This window comes from Sus scrofa, chromosome X (genome assembly GCF_000003025.6).
Source record: "Sus scrofa isolate TJ Tabasco breed Duroc chromosome X, Sscrofa11.1, whole genome shotgun sequence".
Lineage (NCBI taxonomy): Eukaryota > Metazoa > Chordata > Mammalia > Artiodactyla > Suidae > Sus > Sus scrofa.
Genome location: NC_010461.5, coordinates 105723775 through 105747778, shown reverse-complemented (window position 1 = coordinate 105747778; position 24004 = coordinate 105723775). Strand labels below are relative to the sequence as shown.

At 44.6% G+C, this 24004-nt stretch overlaps 1 long non-coding RNA gene across 3 annotated transcripts in view; it reads left to right on the top strand.

Moving 5' to 3' along the window:
• LOC110257857 overlaps positions 1-24004 on the top strand; it is a 73120-nt gene that overhangs the window by 12914 nt on the left and 36202 nt on the right. The window contains exon 3 of one of the 3 annotated variants that reach the window (XR_002340877.1): positions 19741-20395. The exons of the other annotated variants lie outside the window; for them this stretch is intronic. This is a non-coding gene — a long non-coding RNA (uncharacterized LOC110257857). Of the gene's footprint in view, positions 1-19740; positions 20396-24004 lie in introns of those variants that run through there. 3 annotated transcript variants of the gene reach the window in all.

Below are 24004 nucleotides of genomic sequence, written 5' to 3'. Positions count from 1 at the left end.
ATCTGTGTTGCTGCAAATGGCATTATTTTTTATGGCCGAGTAATATTCTGTTATATATATGTACCATATCTTCTTTCTCCAATCCTGTTTCTGTTTTTATTAAAGTATAGTTGATTTACGGTGTTGAGTCAATTTCTGCTGTACAGCAAAGTGAGCCAGTCATACATAGGTCTACATTCCCTTTCTTAAATTATCTTCTATCAGTTTCTATCACGAGAGATTGGATATAGTTCCCTGTGCTGTAGAGTAGGACTTCATTGCTTATCCATTCAAAATGTAATAGTTTGCAGAAGAAATGAATTTTAGTCTGTTCGCCCCATGGGTACAACTAACGCACCAATCAGAAGCCCCAGAACTTGAGAGTGGCACCCTCACTTGTCACCAGCAGGCTCGTGCTCGCCTTGGCAGTACCTAATGACTCCAGTAGTAGGCTTTGGATGGAGAAAAGGATATTCAGACTTGGTACCAATTTTTGCTGATTTCCCCCCCCCACCCCCCACGTGCGCCACACTTTCCTTGCTGTGACCCTGTGAAGGTTTACAATATGACCTGTGTCCTGACAAGTTACTGCCCATCATTGTACTTGATTTTGTGAGTATTCCACATTGTTTTGGCCTTCCCTCTTCCTTGGTGGTGAGACCTTTTAGCATCACAACTCAAGAACAATGTTCCAGGAGTTCCCATAGTGGCATAGCAGAAATGAATCCAACTAGGAACCATGGGGTTGTGGGTCCCATCCCTGGCCTCGCTCAGTGGGTAAAGGATCTGGTGTTGCTGTGAGTTGTGGCGTAGGTCGCAGGTGTGGCTCAGATCTGGCATTGCTGTGGCTCTGGCGTAGGCCAGCAGCTATAGCTCTGATTAGACCCCTTGCCTGGGAACCTCCATGTGCCACAGGTGTGGTGCTAAAAAGACAAAAGACAAAAAAAAAAAAATGTTCCATAGGGTCGGGCCTGGGATGAGGCAAGCCAGGTCCCTAGGGAGCAACACTGATGGAGGCGCTCACTTGAAAACGCTGACTGCCCCCCCGCAACTTGCTGGACCTGTGAGTGAAAGCCTCCTGAAATTGTGTCCCCTGGGGCCTGGCTTGTCCAGGTCCTGGTTGTCAAAGCAGAGCGGCCTCACTACCGGCTTCTGAGATCATTAGGAGAACTGCGTCCTTAAAGCCCTCCCAGCCCCCTTTCATTTTGGTAAATGGAGCAATCCCCCACAGCAGATAGGAGCCAATCAAAATGAAACTCGGCAATCATGATTTTATTCACCCCATGTATGTAAACGTCCTTCTCCTCTGCCCTCTATGCTGCAGCTAAACAGTCTTGACGGAGATCTTACAATGAGCATACATTCGCTATTGGCTTTGGGGATCTCCGTGGATTTAACTCTTGACATTGGTCTCTAAGGCCCTTGAATTTTCAGAGCATCATGGCTCTAAGGCCCCTGAATTTTCAGAGCGTCAATGGTACATCTAAATGCAGATAAACACAGCATTCCCCTCCCCGGCCTAACTATAGCCACTTGTAAGGCATACGTGAATACCACCTAATTAGCTGTGACGTGCATTTTGGCATATGTCGGAAGTTAAAGCCACTTCCTTAGAGGAACTCAAACTCCGAATTTATCTTTATTAAGGCCTTGTCCAAATGATAAATATACACTGCCTCCTTGCTATCTACTGCTTGGAAATAAATCACTTTAGGATTGATTTGCTAACGGCTTGCTTCACTGCCAGGGTTCTCTTGCCCCAGAGGTCATGCCGTCCTTCTGCACGGACTCTGATAACCGAACACAAGACACCAAGCTGACCATGCCATGAGCAAAGCGGGGAACCTGGGGTGAGGGGGGCCATTCCTTTCACACTGCTCAGAAAAGAAGTCTTGCAAGGCACAGTGGTCTAGGAAAAAAAACAAAAAAAAGCCTTTCAAACCAGTGTTGATATGAGTGAGCAGATGGGATGGCTTCGTTTGGTGTTTGTGTTGTTTTTTTTTTTCTTTCTTTTTTTTTTTTTTTGCAAAATACTATGAATTCTAGTACTTCAGTCAGGAATTCGAACTCTTCCAGGAGTCTGTCAGGTAATATAAATAAGCACAACTGAGGAGGAGACATTGCAGAGCGGTGAGGGCCTCAGGGAAGCAGAGGATGCGCCTCCCAGCCACTTTAGTCTCCTTTTGCCACATGGGAATGTGAGCCAAATAGATTTTTCTGGTTCTTGAAGAGGAGGTGAATTGATTTTTTTTTTTCCCCCCCTAAAATGATAGTTCCACTTTTAAAAAAGTGTTGGAAAGTGAAAGAAAAATCTTAGGTTGCTACGGGGGAGAAAATAGCCCTGAAGGACAGATCTGTCTCACTAAGTAGAACACTGGCCCATTTGTGATTCCTTGCTCTGGACCACATTTGATTGGGTGACTTTGCAATGGCTCAGCCCGTCATAATTTCATGATTAGGTTGTATATTCTTAAGATGCTAAGATGGTAAAGATTTCCTTTTTTTTTTTTTTTCTTTTTAGGGCATATGGAAGTTGCCAGGCTAGTCAAATCAGAGCTATAGCTGCCAGCCTATACCACAGCAACATGGGATCTGAGCCGAGGCTGTGACCTACACCATAGCTCATGGCAACACCAGATCCCTGACCCACTGAGTGAAGCCAGGGTCAAACCTGCATCGTCATGGATGCTAGTTGGGTTCATTTCTGCTGAGCCACAACGGGAACTCCCAAGATTTGATTCGAGTCAGGTTTACAGTGATCTTTCTCACTGTGCTCATTCAGCTCCTTCTCTGCATGCCGGGCATAACACGACTGGAGACACCTGACTTTCATCAGCAGATCCAACTAACTGTCGTGCCTTTACTTTTAGAGCGAGGCCACAAGAACCCCATGGACGGTCCTGCCTCCTGGGGAAGCAGCCCTGGCAATGGTGCCATCTTAACCAGCTTGGCTTTCTTAAAATTCTTACCTTGCTGGTCTTAACTGCTTGCTTCTTCGCCCTGTGGAATCCTCCTGGCCTCTTCCTGAATTTGTCAGTTGTCGACAAGTAGAGGTGGAGCTCAAGGCCAGGTGTCCACTTCTTGAAGCAATGTGTTGTAAGTTTATTCCTTGGAGGCTGAAGTCACATGTCTTTCAATTGCTTTGCGTGCCTGTATGTTTTATGTCAGCCTGCCCTGCCCTTGTGATCTAAGACCTGAAATGACTTCATGGTCTGTGGAAGTTCAAAGAGATCAAAGATTCTGGTTAATTTCCAGGAGCCTCATATCCTTCCTGGTCACTTGTGCTGTCCCAGTCCCACCCTAGATAAGCGTAGTACGAAACAAAGCCCCCCTCCCTGTCTCTTTCTCCCTCAAACAGTCCTTGGAGCTCAGTAGACCTTCCCCAGCCCCACAGATTTGGTCCCTCTCACTCTCCCTGTTACTCTCCCATTCCCATGTTGTCATGGCGACACTAATTCCGCTCCCCCCACCCCAAATACTGATAGAGCAGCCTTCTCACTCTGCTGTGGCCTTAGTTGCCAGTTAACATTCAGATCAGATCGTTAGGGTTGGGATCACCTTTGTGAACCTGTTCCAAAAACAAACCAAACAACCCCCCCCCCCGCAAACAAACAGCACATTCTTAATAAAAATATCTAGTGCTGAAAAATGTTGTCTTAAAATCTTAGGCTGTCAGAATTTTGCTGTCTGAAATGGTACCAATAACAATGGAACATCTCATTCTTACCCGCACACAGCCTTGATTTCCAGTCTAGTTGTGGGACTTCAGATAAGGGGATTTGGGACACAGCATTCCACATTTGTCTTAGTTCTGCAGTGTCTGAGGAGACAGGATCCTGAGTCCACCTCTCGGCTAATGCTTACCCCTTTATACCCAATCCTGCTCTACCTCGAGATGGTCAAACCATGGCTTCACTTACATTGCACCTACACCCTTCTTCCCACCCTCTGCCTCCTTGATCCAAAATAATGCTGTCCCTTCCTTGCTGGGTGAGGTACTCCATGGTTCCTCAGATGTGCAGCCTTTCTTGCTGTAACCAGTTAATAAACCTAATATCTGACTTCAGGAGGGCCTGGGGTGATCTTTATCAGATGAGCTTTATCAATTTCTGCTCCAAGCACTTAATGGAAGTATTTGCCCCAATACATAGCAGTTTTCTCCCTAAGAGGACTTATCTTGCACTATAACTTTCCATGAAGGCAGAGAATTGTCTTTTTTTCTTCACTACTGCAGAACACTGCTTGGGACATGTTGAAAGAATAAGGGCTATTAACAGATTTCAAAGATCTATAAAATGATCTCTACATTCTTACATAAGAGTGTAAGAATTTTATGTTCGAACTTGTGCCTTGAGGTCTGGAATGAGAAATACCTGGGATAGACCCTGTCTTACTCTGTTTACACCTCTGCAGCAAAATGCAATAGGCTGGGTGGCTTATAAGTAGCAGAACTATATTGCTTACAGTTTTGGAGGCTGGGAAGCCCAAGATCAGGGTGCCAGCATAGTTGGGTTCTAGTGAAGGTCCGCTCTTGCAGACCATGACTTGTATTCTTGCATGGCAGAAGGGGCCACGGAGTTCTTTGGGTCTCTCTTATAAGAGCACTAATCCCATTCATGAGGGTGCCTCTCCCATGACCCAATCACCTCCCAGATGCCCCACCTTCTCATACTCTGGGGGTTAGGATTTTCAACACAAATTTTGGGTGAAATACATTCAGTCTATAGCAGACCCTCCTTCCAACATTGAACTATAGCTGCATGATTTGGAGTAAATGATTGAATCTCTTTACACTTGCTTTTTTTTTTTTTTTTTTTTAAACTGTAAAGTGGGGAAGATGCTACCTGTCTTGCTTGGTAGTTGTGAGGATTAAGTGACATAATTTAAGAGCTTATCATGGAATCTGGCACATGGTAACATGGCAAATGCTAAGTAAATGTCAGCTAATATTTTTTGTTTTTAGCTCCCCTTGGCGTGCATCTTTCTAGATGCCAGGGACTTGTGTATCCCTGGGCCTCTGATAGCATTCAGCACTAAATTTCATTTTGTCCTGTACCAGAGTAACATATGAATGTCGCATTTGTTTAGTTGTAAACTCTGACAGGACGAAGTTGGTGCCTTATTTAGTCATGTATCATTTTAGATAAATACATCTATATATCACTGGCCCATGGTAGACACTCTAAATATTGGTGGCTGGAAAGTCTGCTTAAAAAGGAAGACTAAAGTGAGTGGGCAGAGCCAGGCCTGATGGGTGAATGTGAAGCATGATGTGTGCTGGATGATACTAGAGCATTAACAGCTTCTTCCCCAAAGAGTTGCAGAGATAACAACTGAAGGGGAGGGGTAGGGCCATGAAAGAGCGTTTCTGAGTGCTAGGTGACCCAGCTGAGCATGCATTTGAATGGCCAAGGAGGTAGGTGTGGAGAAACATCGGTCCTCCAATTTCTCTGTTTTTCAGGAATTGCCACTTGAGTCCAGCCTAGCAATTGGAGCAGCTGGGGAACTGTGTGTAGCTAATTTGTAACGAGAGACCATTGGGTTGAGCCGTATTGGAGTTGTGCTTTCCTGGTGACCAAGTGGTGGGAGGGGGCGGGGGTGTGCCACCCTTTCCTGTGCCTTTTAATCCCTCTAGGGTCTGATACTAAAGGCAGAGGAAGCTTGACTTTTGGGCAGGCTGAGCTCTGAGTGGCTCTCCGCTTGGAATACTCATGTTGATAGGGATGGAGTAGGCACAGGTAGCTGTAGAAATCCCAATAAGGGACCATAGATAAAGAGGGAAACTTAGGGGACTTGGGGAGATCACTGTAAGTTAATTAATCGCTCAAAAAAGCCATCAGAAGAGGCAGAGTTGCTTGACACCTGGAGGTGCAAGAATTGCCTCAGGTTGTTGGGTGGGGGATGGGATGAAGCCTGCATTCAGATTCAGACCCAGGGCTGGAGTCTGAGGACCGCCCTTCTGCCGATTTGAATACACACCTTACTGGATACCGAGGAGGAGCTACTACTCCCAGAAAGGAAGAGGCGGTCTTTTCCTACCCCCACTTCCCTGGGAGGATAAAACTGTGGCCCGGCAGAGTCTCCTTGCCTGTCTGCTTGCATCTCTCACAAGCTTCCTGTCTTAATCTATTTCTTGCCTATCACTTTGTCTCTCGCTGAATTCCTTCTATGCGGAGGCATAAAGAACCTGAACCTCAGTGAGTCCGGAGGTGAGTGATTCGAATTTAAAACCGTGGGTTCAAGTCAAGGTTCAGGCCATTAGTGTTGTTAGTTTCAATGGCCACTACTATCTTGGCTCCTCTTGTTGCTGAAACCCGGCCTCTGTCCACCAGTGCCAAATAGAAATGTGGAGACAGAGTTTTGGGTGAAGGAGGTAAAAATAGCTTTTATTGCTTTGCCAGGCAAAGGAGGACACAGTGGGCTAAGGACTTTTTTGTGTCCTCCCTTGGGAGAGATTAAGAAGTGGTTTTTATAGTTTGGAAGTAGAAGATAGGGCCATAAATATGGATCAGGGTAGATGCGTTTTTATTGTCCTTCCAAGTTGGTGTTTAGCGGCCCATGGAATGTTCTGGGGGTTCTCCTCTCTTGTTTTCATTTGTTGTGGGTTTAGTTCTGCAGCAGAACTCAGATATTGTTATGGATATTCCTTGAGGGGGAACCAGGACCCTGTCCCAAGGCTGCACTGTTGGCTTCCTGACGGCTCCTCTCCAGTCTCGGCATCCCCTCCCTTCCCTGATTAGCAACTATTAGAATCTGCCCTTTGGAATTGTGGGAAGGTCATGGAGGCTGAAGCCTATTCCCTAAAAACAGGAAATGGGGGACATAGAAAGGCTTTTGTGCCCAGGAGCCCCTCCTTGGTTATACTCACACGCCCCATTTAGTGCAGGGCTGAGAAAAGGGAATAAGAGCCGAGACCTAGGGGGTGGTAAGATGGCAGGATTTCTTCAACATCCATTTCTTTCATAAATTTACTCCTTTGATTACTTTTTCCTTATTCTCAGTGTCCCAATCCTCTTGAGTATTCTCCACAGGATTACATTTGATGACAACTAAGGTCCCTTTGAACTCATGAAGTGCTAGCAAACTGGATCTCTAGGGGATAAGCCCTGATTGTAACATTTGCCAATTTCTGTGGTGTAAATGTGGTGTAAATATTCCTATCAAGGTGGACTTGGAACTACCAACTTGTTACTGAATGTGGTCTTGGGAGGAGATGTGTGTAATTGGCTTTTGTGGAATGGTGGTGCCGGCTCCAGTATCCTATTGCCTTGAACTTTGACATTTTATGACTGTATGATCTTGGCCTTTTTTCTCTCCATTATCCATACGACACACTTGGAATAACTAAAATACCAAAATTTAACTATAAAGCCCCTTCTCATACTCAAAAACAAGGCGAAAAAGGGAGGTATTTCTTGCATGTTATGTCAAGGACGGGTGCTGGCTGTTAAACCTTCGTAGTAATTAGGGCAGAAGCAGCAGGAAAGACTGTTTTGTAACAGTCTCTGTGAATTGATAAGAGTGTCTCAAAGTTAAGCTTCAGCTGTGCTGGTGGTCATTCCCCTGAGCCACCTTTTATAATAGAGTTGTCTCTCTATTAGCTATGGTAAAGCTGACAGGGAGCAGTGTTATCAACATATAAACAAGTACAACATCATTCACTCTTGGATTTCACCTTTTTGCCATGCCCTCACAACAGCCATCTGAAAAAGTCTTCCCCCTACTTTAACCTAGCAATTTCTGCCAGTAGAAGCTTCTGCGAATTCACTGTGTTTACTCTAGCTTGGAAGACAAGGATGAATGAAACAGAGCTGTGTTTGCTTGCAGCTGGTCCAGGTGGGGGAAGCAGCAGAGAGATGGTTGGAGCAGAGCTTGGCCAGAACTGCTTAACATGTGTGAGCTTGGGTCCTAATTCCTTTTCATGGGTATTTCCTGTTCATTCTTCAGCCTCTGCCCAGATGCCTCCCGCTGTCCCTCCTTTGTTATCTTTGTTACCTAGGTTGGAGCTCTTGCCCAACAGGCTTCTAGTCACTTAGAAAAACTTAAGTCATGGACTAGGACTCTAGTGGCTATTGATATGTATAATGTATCTTCCTCAGAGCAAGAGACTGTGGTGTGCTGGCAAGGGTTTAGGAGCACACTTTCTGGGGAAAAATGTGGGTGGGTTCCTACATTTCACTGATCCATAAAGGATGGGTAGCCCACAATTTAAAATTACGTGTGTATTTATATATGTGTGTGTACATATACATGTGTGTGTGTATATATATATATAAACAATTTAAGTTTCACGTAGCCAGTTTATTCTTCAAAAATAAAGAAAGCCTTCTGTGAGAACTGTATCCATCTCCAACTTATGGTTGTGGTGGAATGAGTGTAGTCCCAGCCATAAGTGTTGTTTGATGTTTTCCATTGTGTTAACGAGTAAAGTGAAAATGAAACCAGAAATACAGGGCAGAATATCATTTACTCACCAGTGATGTTAGCAACCCTTTTGTTGAATTGGATAATAGTTTTCAAATACGGCAAGAAAACGTCCTTCCCTTTGTGTTAGGTACGATGTAATGGCTACAGATCCGACACAGAATGCTTTTAAATTTAATGTGTGTTACTAGCACTTTATCACTTTTTAAAAGTCTAGACCATCAGCAGTATGACAAATGAAGTCTTGATTTCTGGCATTTTTTCAAATTCCCATGTGGTAAATACTCCCAACTACCATTGGAGAGTCACTGAGCTGAACTGTCAAGGTGCAATTGTGATGTGACTGAGCAAGGAGTGGGAAGAGATGGGCAGGGGCATATGCTGTTAGAGCATCTTTCCACCAAACAGATATTAGAGTCACAAATATCCTCGAGGGCAGAGATAATAAGATGCAGTACAAGAACTGGGAAATGTGTTTGGAGTATTACCTTTAGGTTTTTGTCTTTCTGTATTTTTAGGGCCACATTCGCAGCGTACGGAGGTTCCCAGGCTAGGGGTCGAGTCGGATCTGTAGCCTCTGGCCTACGCCACAGCCACAGCAATGCCAGATCTGAGCTGCACCTGTGACCTACACCATAGCTCATAGCAAGGCTGGCTCCTTAACCCACTGAGCAAAGCCAGGGATCGAGCCTGCGTCCTCATGGATACTAGTCAGATTCGTTTCTGCTGAGCCACGACGGGAACTCCTGCATCACCTAATTTTGAACGGTGGCTGTGTTTAACACCTGGCTCACAAAATACCTGAAAATTTATCAATGGACTCTCGTGAATTGGGGTAGGCCATCTCTAGCACATTGGTAAGGAAATGAACTTGGCAGGACTTCTGGGCTAGACACTGCCTGTGTTACTTTGAATATTCCTTAGCTCTTACCTGTCTTAATAATAACAGTATATAATATCAGTACCACTGGTTCTTGTTTTACCTGCTTCTGGCAGGGCTCCAATCCCTGTGTCCCTTAAATCCTTCGGGAAGTCCCAAGTGGGCATCTCACATGGGACAATGATCAAGTCTGCTCTTGGCGTGCATTGGTACTGCTTTGCTGGATGTGAACTAAGTGCTGTGCTTACTCCCTCTCATTAAGGCTCTGCTCACTCTTGCTGCCATTGCTCTGCTGAACTCTTAGGTCTTCTCCTGACCCTGTTGTTCTGGGAAGTGACAACAAATCAGAGTTTTCATGGGGCCAGAGCACCTGAAGAGTTTGTCCCAAAGTAGGGGAGAATGTGCCTCTCTCATTTAATCTTTTTTTTTTTTTTTTTTTTTTTTTTTTGGAAGGGGTCTTCAGGACTGCTGATAACCCTACAATTTTTTTTTGGAATCTATTTCAGAGTTGTTTTTTAAAAATTTTTTTGCTTTTTTTTTTTTTTTTTTTTTTTTTTTTTAATGGCCATACCCATAGCACGTGGACGTTCCCAGGCGGGGGGTCCAATTGGAGCTACAACTGTTGGCCTACACCATAGCCACATTAGATCCGAGCCGAGTCTGCTACCTACACCATAGCTCACAGCAATGCCAGATCCTTCACCTACTGAGGGAGGTCAGGGATCATACCCATAACCTCATGGATTCTAGTCAGATTCGTTTCCGCTCAGCCATGACAGGTATCAGAGCTCTTTGTCTTTTTGTCTTTTGTTGTTGTTGTTGTTGTTGTTGTTGCTATTTCTTGGGCCGCTCCCGTGGCATATGGAGGTTCCCAGGCTAGGGGTCGAATCGGAGCTGCAGCCACCGGCCTACGCCAGAGCCACAGCAACGCAGGATCCGAGCCGCGTCTGCAACCTACACCCACAGCTCACGGCAACGCCGGATCGTTAACCCACTGAGCAAGGGCAGGGACCGAACCCGCAACCTCATGGTTCCTAGTCGGATTCATTAACCACTGCGCCACGATGGGAACTCCCAGAGCTCTTATTTTTAATTTAAATTTTTAAAAACGTAAAAAAATTTTTTTGGCCACACTTGTGGAATGCATAAGTTCCTGGGCCAGGGATTGAACTCTAGCCATAGCAGTGACAATGCCAGCTCCTTAACCTGCTGAGCCACCAGGGAACTCCTAAATAGTTTTTAAATTTATACAAAAGTTGAGATGACAGTACAGGGAGTTTCTCCTATTGTTAACACCTTAGACTGTTGTAGTATTTATATCTTGCACAACTAATGAGTCAATATTAAGGCATTGTTATTAACTAAAGTGCACATTTTTCAGATTTCCTGTTTTTCCTAATGTTAATTTTCTGTTCAAGGATTCCATCCAGGCTACCAAGTTACATTAAATAGTCACATCTCCCTGGATTTTTCTTGGATTCTTCTTGACTGTGGCAATTTTTTTTTTTTTTTTTGTCTTTTTGCCTTTTCTAGGGCCACTTCCGCGGCATATGGAGGTTCCCAGGCTAGGGGTCTAATTGGAGCTGTAGCCGCCAGCCTACACCAGAGCCACAGCAACGTGGGATCCGAGCCACGTCTGCAACCTACATCACAGCTCACGGCAACGCCGGATCCTTAACCCACTGAGCAAGGGCAGGAATCGAACCCGCAACTTCATGGTTCCTAGTCGGATTCGTTAACCACTGCGCCACGATAGGAACTCCTAAGGCTTGTTTTTGATGACCATGACAGTTTGGAGGAGTACTCCTGGTGGGGCTTTTTGTAGAATGCCTCTCAAGATTTGTCTAATGCCTCATGTTTAGACTTGGCTGTGTAGTTTTTTGCAAGGAAGACAACAGAGGTAAAGTGCCATTCTCGTCACATTATATCACAGGTACCTACAGTCAACATGACTTATCACAGTTAGTGTTGAACTTGATCACCCAGCTGAGGTGGTGTTTTGCCATGTTTCTCTCCTATAAAGTTCCTCTTTTTGTGTTGTATTTTTTTTTTTTTTTGTCTTGTTGTTGTTGTTGCTATTTCTTGGGCTGCTCCCGTGGCATATGGAGGTTCCCAGGCTAGGGGTCGAATCGGAGCTGTAGCCACCGGCCTACGCCAGAGCCACAGCTACGCGGGATCCGAGCCGTGTCTGCAACCTACACCACAGCTCACGGCAATGCTGGATCGTTAACCCACTGAGCAAGGGCAGGGACCGAACCTGCAACCTCATGGTTCCTAGTCGGATTCGTTAACCACTGCGCCACGACGGGAACTCCTGTGTTGTGTTTTTTTTTTAAATCGATTTACAATGTTCTGTGAATTTTTGTTGTACAGCAAAGTGATTCAGTCATACATAAATATACACACCTTCTTTTTCTCACATTATCCTCCATCATGTTCCATTACAAGTGATTAGATGTATAATTCCCTGTGCTATACAGCAGGATCTCATTGCCTGTCTACTCCAAATGCAAAAGTTTTCATCTATTAACCCTAGACTCCCAATCCATCCCACTCCCTCCCCCTCCTCCCTGGCGAACATGAGTCTGTCCTATATGTCGAAAAATTCCTCTTTTTATTTTTTCTTTTGAGAGCCGCACCCGTGGCATAGAGGTTCCTAGGCTATAGCAACACAGGATCCGAGCTGCGTCTGCGACCTACACCACAGCTCACGGCAACGCCAGATCCCTAACTCACTGAGCAAGGCCAGGGATCATGGTTCCTAGTTGGATTCGTTAACCACTGCACCATGATGGGAACCCCCCATTTGTTTATTTAATCATTTATCAGTGTGGAGTCATGATATTTATTTTAAACTTTGTGTTATAGCCTAGTAGAGGTAATCCTCATTATTCATGGATTCTGTAGTTTTGTATTTGCCTATTTGCTAAAACTTATTTGTAATTTCCACATGAATTCTTGGGGCACTTTCATGCCCATTTGCAGAAATGTGCAGAGCAACAAAGAACTTGTGTAGCCTGAAGTGCACATTTCCAGCTGACGCTGGACAAGGTGATGCCCTGCCTTCTTGTTTGACCACTTGTATGGTAAACAAGCATCCTTTTCATGGTCTATTTAGCGTCACATTTTCTGCATTTTTTTTTTTTTTTTTTTTTGTGCGTGTGTGTTTTTGATTTCACTGTTTAAAATGTCTTCCAAGCTTAGTGCTGCAGTACTGTCTAGTGTGTTCCTAAATACAAGAAGTTTGGGATGGACAACATACATACGTTAGATAAGCTTTGTTTAGGCATGAATTATAGGCCATGAGTTCAGTGTTAATGATGCAACAATATAAAATAAGTTGTCTTCAAACACAGATAAAATAAGGTTATATATTGATCAGTTAAAGATCAATCGGTTAAAGATTGGAGACTTGAAGGAACCTAATCCTATATTTCCCCCAGGAGTAATGGTTCAGCATTTATCAGTTCAGTGTTGGCAAAGATTTCGTAGAATATAACTGCCATGGTTAATGAACATAGACTTTTCTATTTATTAATTTCTTGCTAAAATGGTTCCCACTTGGGCTATTGGAAGCACTTTCATTTGATTTCATCCTTTTGTCTCTTTGATATACCTTCACCTGTGCGTGTGTGTGTTTGTGTGGGATTTTTTTAAAGCAATTCCTTAATTTCTGGGAATTCCTTAATTTCTTGTCCCATTCCTAGAGTCGGTCATTTTTCCAAGGACCCCTGCTTCCTTTTCTCGGAAAATGGTATTAGAAACCAAGACCTGGGCACCAGGTATGCTTGTTGCCATTGAGGTGCCATTGCTTCCAGGCCCTCTTAGTTGACAGAAGATTTTATATATGTGTGTGTATACATTATTTAATATAAATATGTATAAATTTGACATCTATAAATATTTCTATATATGGGCATAATCTATGTTAAGCTAAACATGAATTCAAATGGATATCTTCAACTTTATTGCCTCATGGATCATTCTAGCCTTTCCCCTTGGTTTCCAACAGCCAGAAATGTGGCTCCCACCATCTGCCATCCATTTACTTAATTGTTCAGTCCTAGTATACATGTATAGTGGTATCAGAATTGTTAACCGGAGTTCTCTTGTGGTACAGTGGATTAAGGATCCAGTGTTGTCTCTGTAGGGACTCGGGTGCTGCTGTGTTGAGAACGTTCCCTGGCCCAGGAACTTCCACAGGCTGTAGGCATGGCCAAAAAAATTGTTAACTCATAGCTCTGTGGGAAATAACTTTCTCAACTTGTGTATGGTGCTTATTTAAGGTTCCTTTTGTCTATAGTATTACAATCTTCACTCATCTCCAAAGACACTTAGCTTAACACTCTTCCTTCCCTGACAGCTTTTAGTACTACTCTTATAATGTCCTTACTTGTTTCAATTCTCCCTACTCAGACATAAGACACTTGGAATTGTGCTAGGAAGCTGATCCAAGTGGGAGCTGTCATATTGTACTTGGGATTTCTGCTGGTGAAGCTATTTTACCTCTCCTGTTCCATCTCCTGATCAAGGTCAATGTGTCTTATTCCTCTCTGTACTCTTCTCCACAAGCATCCTCACCTTAGGCAGAAATAACTTTTTTTATGAGTTCTTTACAAATTGTACCAGATGTTCCCAAACATGTTTGAGTCCTAATTAGATACAAGGTGTGACCCTTGTTCTCCATGCTTCAGCTCATTTAATTTCACTTAATCCTCATACAAATAGTTCCTAAAATTAAGAGTTTACTATTGGCAAGCATTTTTTCCAAGTGTATTAGAAGTGTTAACTTCATTAAACCTCAAAATGAAGGTAGATCTATGTGGTAGGGTTTATTAATAATTTGCCATTTTACAGATGAGAAACAGAAGTTCAGAGGTTAAGTAACTTAAGGTCATACACCTCAAAGTCTGTGCTCTTTCTATGATACAACACTGCTTCAAGTTACATAGGACTTAAAAGGTGGCTCTAATGATTTTAAAAAACAAAGTTAATTTTTAACTGTATGTGTCTTTTTCTTTTTTAAGAGAACACTTTAGAAAGTTAGGTTATTGTTGACTATGGGGCAACATAAGGAAATCTAGATCCCAATGCATTGTATTTCTTATATAATTTGTCATGCATCTTGCTAAATAGCTCTTGGTGTGCCCATACTCTTTAGTCAGGGTAATTGAGCAGAAAATCCACAAACAGAGGGACTATTGCTGCAGAACACCAGAAACTATTTTCCTAGTTCTATTCCTTTCTATCCTTAGCCATTTTTGAGATATTTATTGAATTGAAATATGTTTACACCTACTGAGCACTCTCTTTGTGTAGGTACTGTGTTGGGTACTAGCAGGGAATAGAGAAATGAGTTGGGGATGGTTCCACAACTTTTCAGCTTGATGGTGAATAACAGGGTGTATCTAAAATACAATTTCAACTAATATGGAAAGGAAGAAATTCTGACTTATTACCAGCCCAACGTGCTTATTTTGGGGGCTTGATCTTCTGTGCTATACTAGACTCATTTTTTTTTTTGCTTTTGTTTTTGCTTTTTAGGCCTGAATCCATGGCATATGGAAGTTCTCAGGCTAGGGGTTGAATTGGAGCCGCAGCTGCTGGCCTGCACCACAGCTATGGCAATACCATATCTGAGCCGTTTCTATGACCTACACCACAGCTCACAGCAAAGCCAGATCCTTAATCAGCTGAGCAGGGCCAGGGATCAAACCTGAATCCTCATGGATACTAACTAGTTGGATTTGTTAGCACTGAGCCACAATGGGAACTCCTGATTCATCTTAACATTAGAGAGACTCTGAGTACCAATGACCTGGGCCTATTGGGAATATCCTCAAACTTGGAGGGCAGCCTGAGCTTCCAAAGTGGCTGTGGATAACCCACATTATAGCACATTACAAGTTGGCTCTGGGCCTCTGTAGAGGGTCAGTGGTCCCAGTCCAGCAGAGGGCCAGATGCCGTGCTTTGTGCTTGCCCAACACTGAGGAACAGCCTGAGCTTTGACTAATTTCCTCTTGGCTCCCAGACCTCCCACCCTTCTTTCAGGTTTGCATTTCCTTGCTATCTCACCATCCGCTCTTTCTCTCCCCAGTCTAATTAGTAGACTGGTGGGAGGTAGCCTCAGAAAGGGTAGGGTTTTCCCTCAGAACCCATTCTTTGCAGCAATCCAGCTATTTGGGCTTTAATTGGCTTCAGAGGTCCCCTCAGTGCTTTGTCCTCTGTGCATCAGGAAGTTAATTACTTAATAAACCAAATGGGAGTCTTTCAAAAATGCAACGTTAGCTCTTCTCTTAGAGCACAACTTGGGCCAGGCTCGAGTACTCCAGTGACTGTGAAAACCAGCTGAAGACAAACGTGTGAAGCTGGAGAAGTTTGTGTTGAGTGCTCCAAACATAGGAGTCCTATTTCACAGTATGGCTTCTTATAGGCCCCCATGAACCCTCCCTACAGCTCCTCCTGGGGCTAGCCCTTTCCCTGCCTGTCCCCAGGCTTTGACCTTTTTGTTTTTGATTCCTTCCCTTAGAATATATGTGCTCTGTGTTTCATTTCTAGGAGGACCTGCTCACTTAATCCGATAAAGGAAATTATGGTAGCATCAACCACTGACACGATGTAACCCAGAGCTGTAAGGCATTCTGCTAAATGTATAAAAATCCACTAAATCCACCCAATAATCCTATGAGGTTGATTGTTCTTATTATAGCTGTTAAACAGATGAAGAAATCAAGGCCCAGAGAGATTAAGTGGCTTGTCTAAGATCCCACAGCTAGCAAGCAGTGGAGCTAGGATTTGAATCTAGGTTGTCTGGTGCTGGAGCCCGCGGTCTACAAATCCCCAAATTGTAATGCCAAGTGTGTTTTTACTACTGATGGGTAATGACCTCTTGCTGAGGCATGTTTGTATTCTTTCCTAATCTTTCCCCATACATTACTGAACACACAGAGCGCCCACACATCTACTGAGTACCTACTATGAACTAGATGTCTTAACAGTGACATTGGATGTCTTAATCCTAGGAGTGCTTAATGTCGCATCATGAAAGGATTAAAAAACAATTAAGTGTCAAATGGCTTAGCAGTGATTGTAACTATGCTGGTATTTGAGGAAGCGGAATTGTGCTAGGGCTGGATAGGTAGAGATGAAAGAGGCAGAAGGTGTTTTTTGGCATGGAAGGCTAACACAGCAAGAGGAGAATTGAGACGGTGAGAAGGAGCTGTAAGGAGATGGACTTGGCGAGCACAGTGAATTTCAAGTCCCTATGTAACTAGGCCTAGAACCTCCCAGACTCTGGCAGTAGCTCTTCCTGCTACCTCTGCCAAGGACTACCTCTAGCAAGAAAGGTGCATTGTTTTTCTAATAATGGGTAACATTTATCAAGTGCATGGTTCTACGGTGTTTACAAGAATTTATTAATCCCCAAAATAACCTTATGAAAATGAAACTGTTAGTCCTCCCACCTTAGTTGAGGAAACAGAGATGTAAGGATGCTAAGAAACTTGTCCAAGATCACATGGTTGGTAGGAAGCAGGGCTAGAAAATGAACACAGGGAGGCTGGCTCCAGAGAATGTGATCTTAACCATAAAGCAATACTTCTTCTGTTCGGGCTGTAGGACTCCTGGGTAGGCGCTTATAGTCCTTTTGTATGCTCCTCTCCTGGCTTGTTAAGCCAGACCTTGGATTTGAAAGGACTACTTCTGTCCTTTGTATCTATGACCTAGACCAGAAGCAGACCAAGTGGCCTTGAATTGTTTTCCCTTTGGGGCCAAACCTTGGTTTTGGCCCTCAGTGTCATCCCAACTCTTGTGAAATGCAGCACAGAAAAACAAAATCAAAGAAAGTAGGGTCCTCCCTCCTAAAGTCTATAGCAGATCTGGCTTTATTTGTCCTTGCTAGGTTTCCTTACCATGAACTCAACCATGATCCCGTTGGGCCTTACAAGTGATAAGAGTCCTTCCTGTTAGATACCTGAAGAGGAAGACTTAATTCCAAGAGAGAAGCAGTGGAAAGAGCATTTTTCTTAGTCTATTGACATATATAACCCTTTTTTTTCTTCCACCAAAAGTTGTACCTTCCAACATGGTGGATGGGTTGGGCTCCTAGAGGCCATTTTGACCCTCAGCCTTAACAAGAACTTCTATATTGTAGACTTAGACAAGATGGAGAGAAAGCCTTGCACTCTCCTTTGGCAATAGGGCAAAGCCACTATTACTCCCCAGTTGGTTGCTGTGTATAACCAAGAGGGTTAACACTCCAACCTGTTGTCACCCAGGAGTGTTGGGTTTTTCTTTTAATGAAGGACCTCAGTGGAGAGTCCCAGTTGTACCACTGCATCTCTGAATCTGCCTTTCTAATCCTTGACACCTGGGCCCAGTGACGTGGGCGTTGAGGCCGTTAAAACTTCTGTTAACATCTCTTTCACGTACCCCCTCCCCTAAAGCTTCTGTAATTCGTCCACACAGGGAGTTACTTCTATTAAATTTACCAAAGTGGGACAGAAAGCTGCCTCTTTTTTTATGCACAGCTATGTTAGAACACACTCTCCAGAGAGGAGTTAATACATACATTGCCCCAAATTGAGCCCCCACCCAGAACAAGTCAACACTGAAACCCTCTGTCCAGGAGTTCCTATCATGGTGCAGTGGAAACAAGTCCGACCAGGAACCATGAGGTTGCAGGTTCGATCCCTGGCCTTGCTCAGTGGGTTAGGAATCCTGTGTGGATGTGGCGTAGGCTGGTAGCTGTAGCTCCGATTGAACCCATGGCCTGGGAACCTCCATATGCTGCAGGAGTAGCCCTAAAAAAAAAAAAACCCTCTGTCCATTATCAAGTGCATTCTTGTTCTCAAAGAGAGTTGAAAGTTCTAAGAAAGTGCAACAAAATCTTCCCCCCTCCCTTCCCTTGTTTGCACAGAAATAGGCTTTATTTAGCAGGCAGTAGGTGGCCATTACAAGTTCTTAAGCAGCATGATACAAGTGGTGATACAGGAGGGTTGATCTGGCAAGCGCCTACTAATACTCTGCAGGCTGTGTGGTTGGTCTGTCACAACCACTTGCCTCTGCTGTTGAGGTGTGAAAGCCATAGGTAGTAGGTAAAGGGATAAGTGTGGCTGTGTTCCCATAAAATTTTAGTGGCGGGCTGGCTTTCATTCATGGGCTGGAGTTTGCACAGAAGGAATGGAGTAGAACTCTCTGTCGGTCTCGCCAATAAGCAAAGTCATGCCTTGAACAGGGAACGAGGGGTTGCAGAGAGGCCACGTGTATTATCCTAACAGAAGCTTTTGCGGGGATATCAGAAACCTGGGAAATGCTAGTTCCTTCTAATGGGTACTAGTTACAGAGAGAAGGTGACTTGGAAGAGTTTTGTGGAGAGATGCTGATCTTTGGAGATGCTGCCTTTGAGGCAAAAGCAGGATGTCCAAGTAAATGTCCCCTTTGTCTTGTGTACAGCTCTTCTCCATGTTCAGTGACTTCACAAGGATGATAGATTGACATTGGTTGTGGTGGTGGGGTACTGACAGTATGGCATTTGGCAAAAGCTAGAAATGAGAGGTCCCTTGCCCTCACCAGCCTAGCACTGCATCTAGGAGATGTGAAGTGTGCATCTGAGGTGGACTTGCAGGTTCAGCCCCCTGAGTGAGTCATGGACTTGGGGGAGAGAAGTGATGTTTTGGCAGTGGATGGGTCTTCTAAGCATGAGCTGGAAAAGAGCAAAGGAAATGAGGCAAGATACTTGGGAAATAGTCACAGAATTGGGGAATAGTCTGTAGAATAAGAAGGCAGCAGAGGCTTGGAAGAAAGATGGGAAAGTAGGAGAATGGGGAAGAGACAGTGTCAGAGGAAGGGCTATCCTTTGCTTCCTATGATGCTAGGCCCCTTACTTGCAGTTAATTACTGAAAAGCCTACATCCTCTTGAATAGGAATGAGTTGAGTAGAGGGGGAAAGAGATGGGGGGCGGGGGTGGGGTGGTAGTGGTGGGTGTGGTGTGTGTGTGTGCATGCTGTGGACCTTCCAAATAGTCCCAAGGTTTGTCCCTTTAAGCCTTCCTACTTGGTCCTACACGCTATTTCAAACAAGATCAAGGCAGCTAGTACTATATCAGCTGCCCCCAATTCTAACAATGCCCAACACTAAATATTTAAAAGCCCTGAATTTCACAGTATTCCACTTTAACTCAAAGAATCTAGCTGGGTTATAAAGCCTTGGACTGCAGTCCTAGCTGAGAAATATAGCAGAGAAAGAATCCCTCAAACAAAAGGCTGAGCCTGTTAACTCCTCTCACATGCTAGAGATCAATTAATGCCCACACTAGTTCGTTTGGAGGTGTGCCATCCCTGAGTCTATGGTCCTCTATCCTGGGGAGTTTTGAAGCTCATGGAATTCTGCCACCCATGTTGTCTAAGGGCCCTGGAGTGCTGCTCCTGATTCTGGAACTCACTTTGCTTTTTCCCAGGGCTAAATCCTTGCAAAGCCCTAGACACTGAAAATAAAGCTCTTGAGGTGCAGATCGTGGCCCTAGACACAAACCCGACGATACCTGATGAAGCCGCATGGAAGGCTGCAGACACCAGTGCTGGTCAGGCCCACCCAGACCTTCAGTGTCTTAATATGTTACTTTAGTCCCCAAAGGCTACTCTTCGTGTTTATCCCCTAAGTTTTCTGGTATGTGTTGGAGATTTGTGAGGCTAATCTGTCTACATGTCTACTTGGCTCTACCCAATTGCCAATAAACACAAGGAATTTGATGGAGATCAATGTCCTACATTTTAATACCTCTTGTTAGTGATGATAAAGTTTATTCAATGATGGTCTGGTAGATGTTTTCTATCATATTTAATCCTTATATCAACCTTATGAGGTAGATGTTATTAATAGTCCCATTTTATAGAAGAGAAGATGAATGGACAAAAATGTTAAAATAACTTATCCAAGGTTACTCAGGAGGTGGCAGAGCCAAGATAAAAACCTCCGTGACCTAACTTCACACATCGTATCATCTCCTGCCCATATCTAAACAGATTCTTTGTTAAAGATGGACCAGAGGATGTGCTTTAGGTGTGAGATAGAAAGGGGCTTCTTCGAATCCGACTAGGAACCATGAGGTTGCGGGTTCGGTCCCTGCCCTTGCTCAGTGGGTTAACGATCCGGCGTTGCCGTGAGCTGTGGTGTAGGTTGCAGACGCGGCTCGGATCCCGCGTTGCTGTGGCTCTGGCGTAGGCCGGGGGCTACAGCTCCGATTCGACCCCTAGCCTGGGAACCTCCATATGCCGCGGAAGTGGCCCAAGAAATAGCAACAATAGCAACAACAACAACAACAACAACAACAAAAAAGACAAAAAGACAAAAAAAAAAAAAAAAGAAAGGGGCTTCTGACTATCTCCGATGAAAAATAGATCTAGCCTTTGATGCTGAAAAATAGAGGATATGTTTTGCAATTGAGAGTCCCTACCCATATGGGGTTTCTGAATGGAGTCCAGAAGCTGGGAAAGTGCTAGGGACAAAGAGAGACAGTCCAACATTAACCTCTCGGTGAAGCTGACCCTAAACCTTCTGGTTAATGGTGCCCAATCAATGTTCTTCCTACTTTGAGGAGGAGCTCATGTGGTCTTTAATTCTGTTCCCTTCTAAGCACTGGAGCAGTGGTCCCTCCCCGCATGGAGATACGAGGCAGGGAATAGTGTATGCAGAGGGGCTGCTACGTAGTAGATAACACAGGCATGTTGACTGTGTCCCATTTAAATAGACCCAGTCTGCTCATACACATGTACACGACAACGCATTCTTCCCTTGACTTTCAAAATTTCCGTCTCCCCACTGTTTAACTGATCTGACTTGCCATTCTTCAGTCTTGCCTATTTTGATTCTCTATTGTGGTTCTCTTGTGGGGGAAGAATCAGACAATAGAGTAATGTCAGATAAGTGCCAAGAAGAAAATAAAACATGCTAGGAGTTCCCGTGGTGGCACAGAGGTTAACAAATCCGACTAGGAACCATGAGGTTGCGGGTTCGGTCCCTGCCCTTGCTCAGTGGGTTGAGGATCCAGCATTGCCATGAGCTGTGGTGTGGGTTGCAGACGTGGCTTGGATCCCACCTGGCTGTGGTTCTGGCGTAGGCCGGCAGCTACAGCTCTGATTGGACCCCTAGCCTGGGAACCTCCATATGCTGCGGGAGCGGCCCAAGAAATAGCAAAAAGACAAAAAAACAAAAAACAAAAAACAAAACAAAGAAAAACATGCTAATGGCAGAGTGAGTGGCTCAGGGATTGGGCACCATTAGCAGGCCATCAGAGAAGGAGGTGACCTTTGGGCTGAAACCTGAGTTGGGGAAGGACTTAGCCAGGCAAAGAGAGGAGAAGAGGGTCCCAGACAGGAGGAACCGCAGGAGTATAGACTCCAGGCTGGGAATGAGTTGGCAGGTCTAAAGAACAGAAAGAACAGTGTGGACAGAGCCTAGTGATGGGGAGGGGGTGGGTATATGACGTTAAGTTGGAGAAGCAGCAGAGTCTGGATCACTCAGAGCCTCATTAGCCATGACATGCAGCTTGGATTTGATTCCAAGGTCAGTAGGGAGTCCCTATTGGGTGTACCAGCCCGGCTTCTGAGGGTTGCCTTTGGGCCCCCTTGTTTTCTCGCGTCCTGCTTGCTGTAGTGAATGACGCCTGGTTTTCACTGTCCCATGGAACCTCTTGGATCTCTCTTGGTCTAGAACCATCCATTCTGAGCTGTCATTGGCCTTACCCAGTTTTGCTGCTCCCTGCTCAGGCTCTGACTGGGCGCTTCTCATTGTTCTCAACAGGGGGGCCCAGCCAGAACTGGGGGTCAAGTCAGAAAAAGCCTTCCTCTGAGATGAAAGATCATATGACTTTTCCTGGAGTGGATGCGTGCAATTTTTCCTGAAGCAGTGCCCTAGGACAGATGAGGGAAGGTGCAGCCATGGGCAAGGGTGTATCTGAGGACCAGACAGGCCAGTAGTCCCAGGACGGCGTCCATTTCAAAGGGAATGAATGGCAGAGACCCTGTAGTATCTGTCATTTCAGCGTGTGCTTCATGAGAACATGGCAGGATGATGGTAGCTCTTGGTGTCTAAGAAGGAGGTTTGTTAGAGACTGAGATGCCTCCTGTGTGTGAGGAACAGAGGCTGTGTGTGCTGGCTTTGAGTCCTTAGAAAAACAAGTCTTTGACGTGCAGCAAGAATTTTTTTGGTTTTGCCAGAGTGGCGGTAAAATTGGCTGCAGGCCTCTCTAGTCCCTCTTTGTCAGATTCTCTGTGCACCAACTGCCATCTTATTGCCAAAGAGAACCACTTCCAACAGTTCACAAAGTGTTTTTTGAATAGCTCTTAAAAATCAATGCCAAGTTGTAAATACTATTCTCATTTAATAGCTGCACCTGTGGCATATGAAAGATCCCAGGCTAGGGGTCAAATCGGAGCTGCAGATGCGTTGTACACTACAGCCACAGCAGCACCAGATTCAAGCTGCATCTGTGACCTACACTGCAACTTGTGGCGATGCCGGATCCTTAACCACTGAATGAGGCCAGGGATTGAACACGCATTCTCACAGAGACGATGTTAAGTCCTTAATCCCCTGAGCCACAACGGGATTCTTGTGCTGCTACTTTCTTTCTTTCTTTTTTTTTTTTTTGGTCTTTTTGCCTTTTCTAGGGCTAGGGGTTTAATCAGAGCTATAGCTGTCGGCCCATGCCAGAGCCACAGCAACGCGGGATCCAAGCCACATCTATGACCTACGTCACAGCCACAGCAACGCTGGATCCTTAACACACTGAGCAAGGCCAGGGATCAAATCTGCAACCTCATGGTTCCTAGTCGGATTCATTAACCACTGAGCCACGATGGGAACTCCACTACATTTTTTTTTTAAATACAGATGAGAAAATCCAGGCCCAAAAGTATTAAATTACATGAAGCCATGAACCTAGATTTATTTATTTTTATTTTATTTTTTTAAAGATTTTTATTTTTTCCATTATAGCTGGTTTACTGTGTTCTGTCAGGTGGCAGGGGCAAACCACAGCAGTTGTTACTGACTCCAGAGGTGGGCGTGGCCCACTACCACTAGGGGTCCCTGAACAAGCACCACTTGGGTTCCCAATCACCTCAGAGGGCACCACAGAGGAGGGCATTTGGACTGAAACTAGATCTAAATGGCCATAGTTTGTTTTATTTTCTCTTCTTGAGCGTTGAGTTTGGTGTTTTTCCTAGACACCTGGCTAGTGGGGCTGAATGTTCAGGTGCTTAGGACTATCCCACCATCTATTGATCACTTGGTGGTCCAGTTTATCAGCCTGTTCATTTGAGTTGGGCTACTAGGGACCAGCCATGGAGATTGGGGATGTTGACAGAACCAAGGTCCTGTAGAGTGCCAGACCTTGGATTGTGGTGACCTTACCAAGATGTGGACACCCTCACAAGGCCTGGCTGGAAAATAATCTGCTGACCTTTTCCAAACTCTTAACTGCAAGATCGCTCAACTGTTTCCACTTTGTTTTCAAGCTACTTGAAAAAGAAGAAACAACTCTTAATTTCACTGAGCTGTTAGCCAGCTGGAGATGGCAGTATGGCATGGGGAGCTGGTTAAAATGAGGTGGTGGTTTAAAAACCAGGAGCCAATTGACCTTAACTGTGTTTCCTCCAGCTTTTATATGTCATTGTTGAAGTTGTAGGAAAGTGATTTGCTGGCCTCGGCTCTGGAGAGGG